Genomic DNA, 12,954 nt, shown 5'->3' with positions numbered 1-12,954 from the left:
AATTAAAAGAGAGGAAAGGGAAGGAGAAGGACGTGTAGGTAGAGAAAGGAAGGAAATGAGAGAAAAGGTTCAAAATACAATCAAATATATCAGCGTGCAAAGCTTAGAATGCTCATGAAGGAAGCCAGCTGTCAGAATAAAAATCAGAACATGAATTTACTATATATTTTATTAGAGAAAACAGATAATAACTTTAAAAATAACAATGTTAGCTATTCACAAACATAAAGACTTAATATCCATGAAATGCAAATACAACTTTTGAAATGAGAAAAAATGAAAATGACACAAACAGGTTACAACGTGTCATTACACGTGTAGAATGGTGACAAAATTGTGAAAACACACAAGGTGGTATATTCATTGTGAATAAGTACATGCAAAGTAATGGTATGAATTATGTAAAGGTTTGATGAATAAATTCAAGTTAGTTGCTGTTTCTGAAAGAAGGGGAGGAAGGAAAATGTTGTTGACAAGTTGACAAATGGTCTGCAGGAGGTTTCAGTAGCATGTTATGTATTATTTTATTTAAAATTTTTTAAATTAAGAATAGAAGAATGATGGGATTTCTCTTTTTTTTCAACCCACCTCCTAGAATAATGAAAATAAAAACAAAAATAAACAAAGGGGACCTAATGAACTTAAAAGCTTTGACATGGCAAAGGAAACCATAAATGATATAAGAAGATAACCCTCAGAATGGGAGAACACATTTGCAAATGAAGCAACTGACAAGGTATTTATCTCCAAAATATAGTGCAAACAACTCATGCAGCTCTCTCTCTCTCTCTCTCTCTCTCTCTCTCTCTCTCTATATATATATATATATATATATATATATATATATACACATATATATATAATTAAAAAAATAGAAGGCCTAAGTAGACATTTCTCCAAAGAAGACATACAGATGGCCAACAAACACATGGAAACATGCTCAACATCACTAATTATTAGAAAAATGCAAATCAAAACCGCAATGAGGTATCACCTCTCACTGGTCAGAATGGCCATCACCAAAAAATCCACAAACAATAAGTACTGGATATGGTATGGAGAAAAGGGAACCCTTTTACATTGGTGGGGATGTAAATTGATACAACCACTAAGGAGAACCGTATGGACGGTCCTTAAAAAAATAAAAATAGAACTATACATATGACCCAGAAATCCCACTCCTGATCATACTTAGACAAAACCAGGTTCAAAAAGATCCATGATCCCTAATGTTCATTGCTGCACTATTTACAATAGCTAGGACATGGAAACAAATGTCCATCAACAGAGGAATAGATAAAGATGTGATACATATATACAATGGGCTTTTATTCTGGCTGTGTGGTAAGGAATCCGCCTGCCAGTGCAGGAGACACAGGTTCAATCTCTGGAACAGAAAGATCCCCTGGAGAAGGAAATGGCAACCCACTCCAGTATTCTTGCCTGAGAAATCCCATTGTCAAAGGAGCCTGGGCTGCAGTCCATGGGGTCACAAAAGAGTCAGACATGACTTAGCACCTAAATAATAACAAAACAACGTATATATAGTGGAATATTATTCAGCCATAAAAAGGAAAGAAATTTGCAGAGACTTGGAGAGACCTAGAGGAGAAGGCAATGGCACCCCACTCCAGTACTCTTGCCTGGAAAATCCATGGACGGAGGAGGCTGGTAGGCTGCAGTCCATGGGGTCGCTAAGAGTCAGACACGATTGAGCGACTTCACTTTTCCACTTTCCACTTTCATGCCTTGGAGAAGGAAATGGCAATCCACTCCAGCGTTCTTGCCTGAGAATCCCAGGGACGGGGAACCCTAGTGGGCTGCCGTCTATGGGGTTGCACAGAGTCGAACACGACTGAAGTGACTTAGCAGCAGGAGAGACCTAGAGACTGCCATACAGAGTGAAGTAAGTCAGAAAGAGAAAAACAAATATATAATATCACTTATATATAGAATCTATAAAAATGATAGGTATGAACTTATTTGCAAAGCAGAAGTAGAGAATGGACATATGGGTATGGGGGCAAGGGGAGGAATGAATTGAGAGAATGGTTTGACATATATACACTACTATGTATAATAACTGATGCTGAATCAAATCAAATTTTTAGAGCCAGCTGCCAAAGAAAATGTAAGACAAAAAAGAACAAGTTAAATTAATTCCAAAGAAGCAAACAAAAATCCAAAATCCAGTTGCTAAAAGCACCTGATTTAGTTTTTACAACAAAGCAGTAGTATAAAGGGAGAAGGAGGAGGGGGAAGTTGGGAGAAGTAGAGCAGTGGGAAGAACTGATCTAGATTTTTCAAGAGTCTTAAGAAACATTAATTTGAAATATTGATGTTAACTAAAACAATAGTAAAAAGACATTCTAATGAGTCATGGAGAGTTGAATATGGGTAGTAGTAGCAATAACAAAGGTTAGGTAAGGCAATGTCATAAAATCTTGATAACTGGGTGGTGGATATAGAGGATTCCGTTTGTTATTTTCAGTACATTCTTGTATTGAGTTTTAAATAAAATATATCTTAATATAGTACTTTCCTAAAATATCAATACATGTTAGAAAATATAACAAAATGGTCTAGGTTTTTAGCAAAAACTTAAAAGTAAATGGAGAAGGCAATGGCACCCCACTCCAGTACTCTTGCCTGGAAAATCCCATGGATGGAGGAGCCTGGTAGGCTACAGTCCATGGGGTCGTTAAGAGTCGGACACGACTGAGCGACTTCACTTTCACTTTTCACTTTCATGTACTGGAGAAGGAAATGGCAACCCACTCAAGTGTTCTTGCCTGGAGAATCCCAGGGACGGGGGAGCCTGGTGGGCTGCCGTCTATGGGGTCACACAGAGTCGGACACAACTGAAGTGACTTAGCAGCAGCAGCATTAATAGTAAATATCTAGGAATAATTGCAACGTATACATAATAAATTTTTAAAATTTTATTAAAATTTTTAAATGTCTAAAACAAAACTTGAATAAAGAGTTTCATGTTCCTAGCTACAAAAGTAGGATATTATAAAGATGTTGATTCTTTCTATAATAATGCCATTCCTATAAATATCCCAAAGGACTTTGTATCAAATAACAAAAATGATAGAAGGTTTTTCTGAAAGGATAATATAATGGAAGGATGATATAATTTTTCCACTACAATAATATAGTGGAAGAATATAATAAAGTAATATAAATGGAAGAAAAAAGATAATTTTGAAAATCACATCAGATGCTAACAATCTTAAACTTCCAGATATTATAAAATTTAGTAAATAGACTGCAGAGACCCCATGGACTGTAGCCTACCAGGCTTCTCCGTCCACCAGATTTTCCAGGCAAGGGTACTGGAGTGGGCTGCCATTTCCTTCTCCAGGAGATCTTCCCGACCCAGGGATTGAACCCAGGTCTCCCGCATTGTAGGCAGATGCTTTTACCGTCTGAGCCACCAGGGAAGACTCCAGATATTATAAAATTTAGTAAATAGACTGCAGAGGGCACACATATAGAGAAACATTAATATAATCAGATAGAAAGTACAGAAACAGATTTCCTTAGCATTTTTTTAAAGTGGCATTTTTAACTCTCAGTATAAACAATTCTTTTTGTAACAGCTGGTCAAATTCTTAGGAAATGATTCAGTTAAATCCCTTTCTTACTCTATTTCAGTTCAGTTCAGTCTCTCAGTTGTGTCCGACTCTTTGTGACCCCATGAATTGCAGCACGCCATCACCATCCCTGTCCATCACCATCTCCCGGAGTTCACTCAAACTCACGTCCATTGAGTTGGTGATGCCATCTAGCCATCTAATCCTCTGTCGTCCCCTTCTCCTCCTGCCCCCAATCCCTCCCAGCATCAGAGTCTTTTCCAATGAGTCAACTCTTTGCATCAGGTGGCCAAAGTACTGGAGTTTCAGCTTTAGCATCATTCCTTCCAAAGAACACCCAAGGCTGATCTCCTTTAGAATGGACTGGTTGGATCTGCTTGCAGTCCAAGGGACTCTCAAGAGTCTTCTCCAACACCACAGTTCAAAAGCATCAATTCTTCAGCGCTCAGCTTTCTTCACAGTCCAACTCTCACATCCATACATGACCACTGGAGAAACCATAGCCTTGACTAAATGGACTTTTGTTGGCAAAGTAATGTCTCTGCTTTTGAATATGCTATCTAGATTGGTCATAACTTTCCTTCCAAGGAGTAAGCGTCTTTTAATTTCATGGCTGCAGTCACCATCTGCAGTGATTTTGGAGCCCCCCAAAATAAAGCCTGACACTGTTTCCACTGTTTCCCCATCTATTTCCCATGAAGTGATGGGACCAGATGCCATGATCTTCGTTTTCTGAATGTTGAGCTTTAAGCCAACTTTTTCACTCTCCTCTTTCACTTTCATCAAGAGGCTTTTTAGAGAAGCAAATTCCAAACACTTTCCAGTAAATTAAAAAAATACCCTCAAAATCTAAACATTGCAAACAGAGGAAATTTAATACAGAGAATTAGTTTTTCCTATGCTGAAAATCTATAAAGGTGCTGCAAAATGTATCAACAGCAGAAAGCTTTTATTACTCCTGTGTGATTGAAGGACAGAGGGTATTAGCAATATTACCAGGGCCCAGGATCAAAGATAAAGGAGAAAAACACTGGGAAAATATTGTTGTGTTAACTAAAATAACAATTTTAAACAAAAATTATAAAAATAATTTGAGCCATAAAAAAGGGGATAAATGTGTGCAACATACATAATGTATTTAATATATAAGTAACTTTAAAGATAATTTGCAAAAGAAGAAATGTAAATAACATTTTTATTGCTCAACTTTATGTACTAGAAATTAAATACTGCAAGTAAACCTAAGATAAGTCTGTATTAGCTCAATAAATATCTAACATTTAAAAATCAATAAGCCAAAAAAAAAAAAAAGAATGTAGATCATATGCTACTTTTGCAATAGTAAATGTAGTTTTAGTTTTAAGGTTATATATATGTATATATATATATTTACTCCTAGCTGAATACTGAATGGGGAAAACTGCAAGCCCACTTTGCAAGTATTAGAACATTTGTGGAAATAGCAACTAACGTATAAAAATAGATGGAGTTGCTTTATAAACATATGCATGGACTAGGGGGATATCTTTACTAAGAGAAAGAGAATATAAAATAAAATTATAATTCTAAGAAATGGATAAAATTATTTTGAAGAATTTTCAGCTTAGTTGGAATTCTTGCCACATAAAAGTGCTAAATCTATGCTTTTTGTGGAAGGCAAACATGTTATGTTGTTTTTTTAAACAAAACTCTACCAGTCAGAGTTCTTCATTGTAAACAAGAGCATTGAGTTCTGGCCAACCAAAAGAGAGGAGGAATTTGTAAAAAGACTTAGAGATAGTCCCCAGAATCTGTTGGTATGCAGATAAGCAAGCTTGGAAAATAAGTAAAATCATGAGAGATCAAGGAACACAGTAACTGATTTCTTACTGCCTTTCTGTGGATCATTGCTATGAGTGAACATTCGGCGCTGTTCCATTGGCCTCACAAGTACCCGGTCATCAATGCAAGAATGAATACTCATGGTGTCACCTTCTTTGCCTCATAATCTCAAAATTAAATATCTTTAGCTATGGCCCTAATACAGGCTTCCCAGGTGGTGCTAGTGTTAAGGACCTCCTGCCAATGCAGGAGACATAAGAGAGGCAGTTTCAATCCTTGTGTTGGGAAGATCCCCTAATGGAGGGCATGACAATCCACTCCAGTATTCTTGCCTGGAGAATCCCATGGACAGAGGAGCCTGGAGGGCTACAGTCCATAGGGTCACAAAGAATCAAACACAACTGAAATGACTTAGCACTCATGCACCTGTTTACTGGGTCATAAGGGCTAAGAAGTAGAGTTTCTTAGCCCTTATGTGCACTTCTCTTGATCCTTATGTACACTTCTCTTGGTCTTTTCAAATCACCTGGTAGATAACTTAGATGAGCACACACACACACACATATGGTGTGCCAGAATCCCTATTAACCTATTTCCACTTTACTTTTACCTTGAGTTGAGGTTGTACTGTGTTCAGTGTGCCCAACTCTTTGCAACTCCATGGACTGTAGCCCATCAGGGCCTCTCTGCCCATGGAATTTTCCAGGCAAGAATACTGGAGTGGGTTGCCATTTTCTTCTTCAGAGGATCTTCTCAACCCAGGGATCAAACCTGTGTCTCCAGCATCTTCTGCACTGGCATGCAGGTTCTTTACCACTGCACCACCTAGGAAGCCTTTATTTTTATCTACTTGCACTTATGTATACATATACTTATGTGTGCACTAGTTGACTTATCTGCTTGCCAAAATTCCATTATATTTGTTCTAATACCTTTTGTGTATGTTGTCCATCAATCTAAAATTGCTTAAGTTAACCTACTACTATACAAACTAGTGAAATATGAATGTGAAGAGTAAGTTGATTCTTTAAAAACTAAGTTGAATATATTGACATACTCAGTAAAATTAAAGTCTTCAAAATTATTATCATGTAGGCATGAAACAATAATAAAATGTAGGGAAAATCTATATGTCTATAAAGATCAAAGCACTTAAATATTTTTGCAAGTGCTTTGAAGTTTTCAGCCAGTTTAAGAGGTTTAACTTGATGAGGTTATTTTGAAAAGTACAATAGTAATCTAAGCAGGGGGAAAAAAAAAAAAAAACCCTTTCTTTACACAAAGGAATCTTTTGTCCTATATAAAAACCATTGATAACTGTACTTTTTATACTTATTTATAGAGTTTTTTCCTTTTGGAATTACATAAAGCTGTACTCTGTCATCAAAATAACAAGTGATCTAGCAAGCATTGTTCCTCTCTTAAAGTAAGTGATACATGATGAAGCAACTTTCCCTGTGGAAAGGACATCCATCCTGATAACTGGTCCCCCAGAAAGTCCACTGAGCTTGCAGAAGCATATTTTCATGGGATTTATTGCCTATCCTTTGTTATGTACTTGTCCTACATGGGCATTGAAGGCACAAATGGTATTTAGCTTTTCATGTCTTGTCAGTGAGCCATCAGTGGGCCCAGCTGGTAACCCATGGGCTGATGACATAATGAAGATTCCTACAGGCTTTGGCTCTATTTGGCATGAATCCCTGAGATAACACTGAATTTCTATTACTGCCCCTGCTTAGTGTAATCAAACTTCTCCTGCATTTTTCAAGTATTAATATGTTGAGAAAGACAAAACATTATTTCCAAGCTTAATTCCTAGTAAACATTTATGAGAGGTGGTAATACTTTCTTCAATAAGGATTTGAATAAACAGTTTGACAATTTGATAAGTAATTAACTACATTTATGATAATCCATTAACATGGGCTTCCCTGATAGTTAAGTTAGTGAAGAATCTGCCTGCAATGCAAGAGACCCAGGTTGGATTTCTGGGTCGAGAAGATCCACTGAAAAAGGGATAGGCTACCCATTGCAGTATTCTTGGGCTTCCCTTGTGGCTTAACTGGTAAAAGAATCCCCCTGTGATGTGGGACACCTGGTTTCAATCCCTGGGTTGGGAAGTTCCCCTGGAAAAGGAAAAGACTACCCACGCCAGTATTCTGTCCTGGAGAATTCCATGAACCGTATAGTCAATGGGATCACAAAGAGTCGGACACAACAGAGCGGCTTTCACATGATAATCCATTAACATTCTTCAAAATGTACCCATCTCCTGCATTTGCCAAGCCAGATGGTGAAATAAGGATATAATAAGGACTGCCAAAATTGCAACTTTCAAATGATTGATACTCGTTGATGTTTAGTTGTTCAGTCATGTCTGACTCTGTGAGTCCATGGACCACAGCACACCAGGCTTCCCTGTCCTTCACCATCTCCCAGAGTATACTCAAACTCATGTCCATTGAGTCATAAGGCCATCCAACCATCTCATTCTCTGTCATCCCCTTCTCCTCCTCCTGCTCTCAATCTTTCCCAGCATCAGGGTCTTTTCTAATGAGTCAGCTCTTCGCATGCATCAGGTGGCCAATGTATTGGAGCTTCAGCTTCAGCAACAGTCCTTCCAATGAATATTCAGGGTTGATTTCCTTCAGGATTGACTGGTTTGATCTTGGACTCTTTGCAGTCCAAGAGACTCAAAGAGTCTTCTCCAGCACCACAATTTGAAAGTATCAAATTGGACCTTCTTTATGGTCCAACACTCACATGCATACATGACTATTGGAAAAACCATAGCTTTGACTATACAGACCTTTGTTGGCAAAGTAATGTCTCTGCTTTTTAATGTGCTGTCTAGGTTGGTCATAGCTTTTCTTCTAAGGAGCAAGCGTCTTTTAATTTCATGGCTGTAGTCACAATCTGCAGTGATTTTGGAGCCCAAGAAAATAAATTCTGTCACAGTTTCTATTGTTTCCCCATCTATTTGCCATGTAGCGATGGAAGTGGATGCTGTGATCATAGTTTTTTGCCATGATCTTATGAGTATCAATGCCATGATCTTAGCAGTATCAAGTCAATGATTGATACTACTTCTGATATATTGCCTTTGCAAAGAAAACCTCTAGGATCTTCCCTCGCTCCACACCGTCCCTACATTGTGAAGTCAGGGAACCAAAGTGAGGAGTTTGTCAGTTGCTGGGTGTACCTGGTATAGCCTTCCAGATTCATTTTCCATCCTTTCCCACCGTCTTCACCATCCCAGGAGACTGACCTGTATGAATTACACCATGGACTTCTGAAGTCCTCTGATATATGGTTGATTTTAGCCAATAAGAATTCTTTGCAAGGGAATGAAGTCAGGGTATTTCTTTTCCTGGTTTCTTCTCTTTGAGTTCAAGTCACACTAGCTACATTTCTTGATAGAAAGCTGCTGTTCTCAAGGCAGCCATGTCTGAACTCCAACTTCCCTTCAGGTTTTGATGACTTCTCCCTTCCCTTATACCTTTGGCTCTAGGGATGGTAATAACCACACTGTTGCTAGCCCTAGTTTCCCTCACTGTCCTATGTGGCGTTTCTCCCTCCTTCCTATGCCTTTGAAATTAGCCCCTTTGTTTTAAAAAACAACCTAAAAAATAAATTAAAATATCGAAAAGTATCCTAATTTGAGTGTTCTGCTTGCCTTTGAGGCTCAAATTGAAAAATCAGTGCATGTATCACCCAGTTGCCACCAAAAAAGCACAGTAATGGGCCTGGGTTCTACTAGGTTTCATATATATTTGGACTAAGATCCAATACTCACAGTCTTCTAATGGAATATCTCTGCTGCTCATTTGGGATCAAATCAAGTGTCCAAAGCCATCAAGAATTCTGGGTATATATTTTTCCTCACCATACATTTCCCCATCATTTGCCTGGAAATGGCCACAGGTCCCCCTGTGGATGGCTAAGAGGGAAATTCATCGACATACTTGTTATTATTGCAACATCCCCTTTATTAGAGGAGCTGTCTATGTATTTCAGTCCTGATTCCATCTTTAATTAGCTATCACCGATAGCTGGTAAGTTAGGTAACCCTAATTGCCACATGGATGCTACCTTCTTTTGAGCCATCTATACTTCTTTTGCCTCTGTTGGTTAACAGTCTCTCTTTGTCCTCCACATCTTGTGGACTGAACTTCTCATAGAAATTAGGAAGTCCTTGTCATCTGCAGTGTCTCTCATGGAGACAAAAATCTCTCATCATATTGATTTTTGCTTCACTGTTTTCTCCAGCACTAAGAGAGGCCTGGCGTGCTGTGATTCATGGGGTTGCAAAGAGTCAAACACAACTGAGCAACTGAACTGAACTGAACCCATGGTAGCTTGGATGTTTTGCAGGTTGATATTTTTATTTCTATCAAGAAGTAATCCATGAGTATCCCCACCTTAGGGTAAACAATTACTAAGTCATTTCTGAAAGATGTTGGCAGTCTACTCACCACTTAATTGTCATGGCCTAGGTGATGGCACCCCACTCCAGTACTCTTGCCTGGAAAATCCCATGGATGGAGGAGCCTGGTGGGCTGCAGTCCATGGGGTCACGAAGAGTCGGACACAACTGAGCGACTTCATTTTCACTTTTCACTTTCATGCATTGGAGAAGGAAATGGCAACCCACTCCATTGTTCTTGCCTGGAGAATCCCAGGGATGGGGGAGCCTGGTCGGCTGCTGTCTATGGGGTCGCACAGAGTCGGACACGACTGAAGTGACTTAGCAGCAGCAGCAGCAGAGGAAAAAAATGTTACGTCATTTTTCTTTAGAGATATACTTAGGGGGTAATTTACACCTAGTAAATCTGCTACAATTTTGGATTAGTTTCATTCGTCATGTTAATATGTTTTACTGATGAACTTTCATACAGAATTCAAGGGAAAATAAAGAATACAAAGACTGCCACTATGTTTGCAACTTGAGAAAGTTTGTAATGTTGGGAAAAGGATTGTGGGAATCATTTTTTTGTTTGTTTTATATATGAAATTTCAGGTTCCTATTAGATGTCTAAATTGCAGATAAACTATATGATCTGAAGTTCAGGAATGTTCAAAGATGCAAGTTTGAGGGTCAACTGAATGTAAACAGTATGAAGAGCCTTAGGACTAGATGAAATTATTTGTGAAAAAAGGGTAAGGGAAAAGAGGAAAAGGGCAACTCTCTGATCTATGAGGTAGACAAATTCTGAGACATTTCGGATAAGAGAAGGAACCAGAAATGTAAGATGAGAAGGAGCAGTCACTGAAAAAGTGTAGTAGCAGGGAAGTGAAGAAAATAAAGTGGCCCAGAAAGACAGTAATGGTTAATTGTGTCTAATGCTGCAGAGAATGTAGTAAGATGAAGACAGAAGACTTACCAAGAGGCTATCAATGTGCAAGGACTATTTCACTGGAAATATCAGATGGTAGCTCATCTAGAGTCACTGAAGTGAGAATGGAAAAGTGAAACTTTGCAGACAGCAAAGAAGCTTCCTTAATAAGTCTTGCTGTCAAAGATTCCAAAAAGTATTGTGAAATATAAGTTTTGCAGTCAAAAAAAGAGTAAGTTTTTGTTTTAAGGTTGTATATGCTAAAACATATCACAAGAGAAGACCCTATACATGGACATCACCAGATGGTCAATACCAAAATCAGATTGATTAAACTCTTTACAGTCAGCAAAAGAGACTGGGAGCTGACTGTGGTTCAGATCATGAAATCCTTATTGGAAAATTCAGAAATAAATTGAAGAAAGTAGGGAAAATCACTAGACCATTCAGGTATGACCTAAATCAAATTCTTTACAACTATACAGTGGAAGTGACAAATAGATTCAAGGGGTTAGATCTGATAGACAGAGTGCCTGAAGAACTATGGACAGAAGTTTGTGACATTGTACAGGAAGCAGTGATCAAGATCATCCCCAAGAAAAAGAAATGAAAAAAGGCAAAATGGTTGTCTGAGGAGTCCTTACAAATAGCTATGAAAAGAAGTAAAAGGCAAAAGAGAAAAGGAAAGCTATACCATTTGAATGCAGAGTTCCAAAGAATAACAAGGAAAGATGAGAAGGCCTTCCTCAGTGATCAATGCAAAGAAATAGAGGTAAACAATAGAATGGGAAAAACTATAGATTTCTTCAAGAAAATTAGAGATACAAAGGGAACTTTTCATGCAAAAATGGACACAATAAAGGTCCATACATAACAGAAGCAGAAGATATTAAGGAGGGTGGCAAGAATACACAGAAGAGCTACGCAAAAAAAAAGATCATGACCCAGATAATCACGATGGTGTGATCACTGACCTAGAGCCAGACATCCTGGAGTGCAAAGTCAAATGGGCCTTAGGAAACATCACTATTAACAAAGCTAGTGGAGGTTATGGAATTCCAGTTGAACTATTTCAAATCCCAAAAGATGATGTTGTGAAAGTGCTGCCCTCAATATGTCAGCAAATTTGGAAAACTCAGCAGTGGCCACAGGACTGGAAAAGATCAGTTTTCATTCCAATCCCAAAGAAAGGCAATGCCAAAGAATGCTCAAACTACCGCACAATTGCACTGATCTCACATGCTAGTAAAGTAATGCTCAAAATTCTCCAAGCCAGGCTTCAACAGTACATGAACCGTAAACTTCCAGATGTTCAAGCTGGATTTAGAAAAGGCAGAGGAACCAGAGATCAAATTGCCAACATCCATTGGATCATCAAAAAAAGCAAGAGAGTTCCAGAAAAACATCTACAAAGATCATATAAAATAACTCTTTCCTATAAATTCATATAGTCAGTTCTTTCACACAGAACAATTTTGTTGATTTTTGCTGAAGTGTTCTGTCCATGGCTAACTTATGGTTGCAACTGAACAAATGTAGCTCAATGTTAATGTTGGCTGATTTTCATTTCTGTTAACAAGGAAAATGAAAGGGAAACACTGAAGATCTATATATGAATATTACTTGGTCAATGACATGAGGGACTTCTTTGTTGAATCATATAATAATTTTTTTTAAATTGGAAGAATATTTAATTAATTTTTCAATATTTTCAATATAACAGCAACATACAAGACACTAGTTAAATTTCATCTGTTTTCTTAACATTTTTCTGTTGTTTGCTTAAGTTTAGATAGCCAGTAAAACAGTGTATCAAGTTCTGCAGGCATGAGTGTGATCAGTCTCTAAGTCATGTTGGACCCTTTGCGATCCCATGGACTGTAGCCTGCCAGGCTCCTCTGTCCATGGGAATTCCCAGGCAAGAATACTGGAGTGGGTTTCCATTTCCTTCTCCAGGGGAATCGTCCCCACCCAGGGATTGAACACATGTTTCCTACATCACAGGCAGATTCTTTACCACTGAGCCACCTGGGAAGCCAAGTTCTGGTTTTAATGTTACATCACTAAATACTGAGTTGACAAGTGGATAGTAGCATTCCATGATATGATTTTTTCCATGATTTAGACACAATAGGTATAAATAAATTCAAGATAATAGTAAAATGTAGTCAATTAGGAAGTGATGAGTTTTG

The sequence above is a fragment of the Bos indicus genome, chromosome 4, assembly GCF_029378745.1.
Source record: "Bos indicus isolate NIAB-ARS_2022 breed Sahiwal x Tharparkar chromosome 4, NIAB-ARS_B.indTharparkar_mat_pri_1.0, whole genome shotgun sequence".
NCBI classification, from domain to species: Eukaryota; Metazoa; Chordata; class Mammalia; order Artiodactyla; family Bovidae; genus Bos; species Bos indicus.
The sequence above is the reverse complement of the archived record's forward strand: the minus strand, read 5'-3'. Positions refer to the sequence as shown.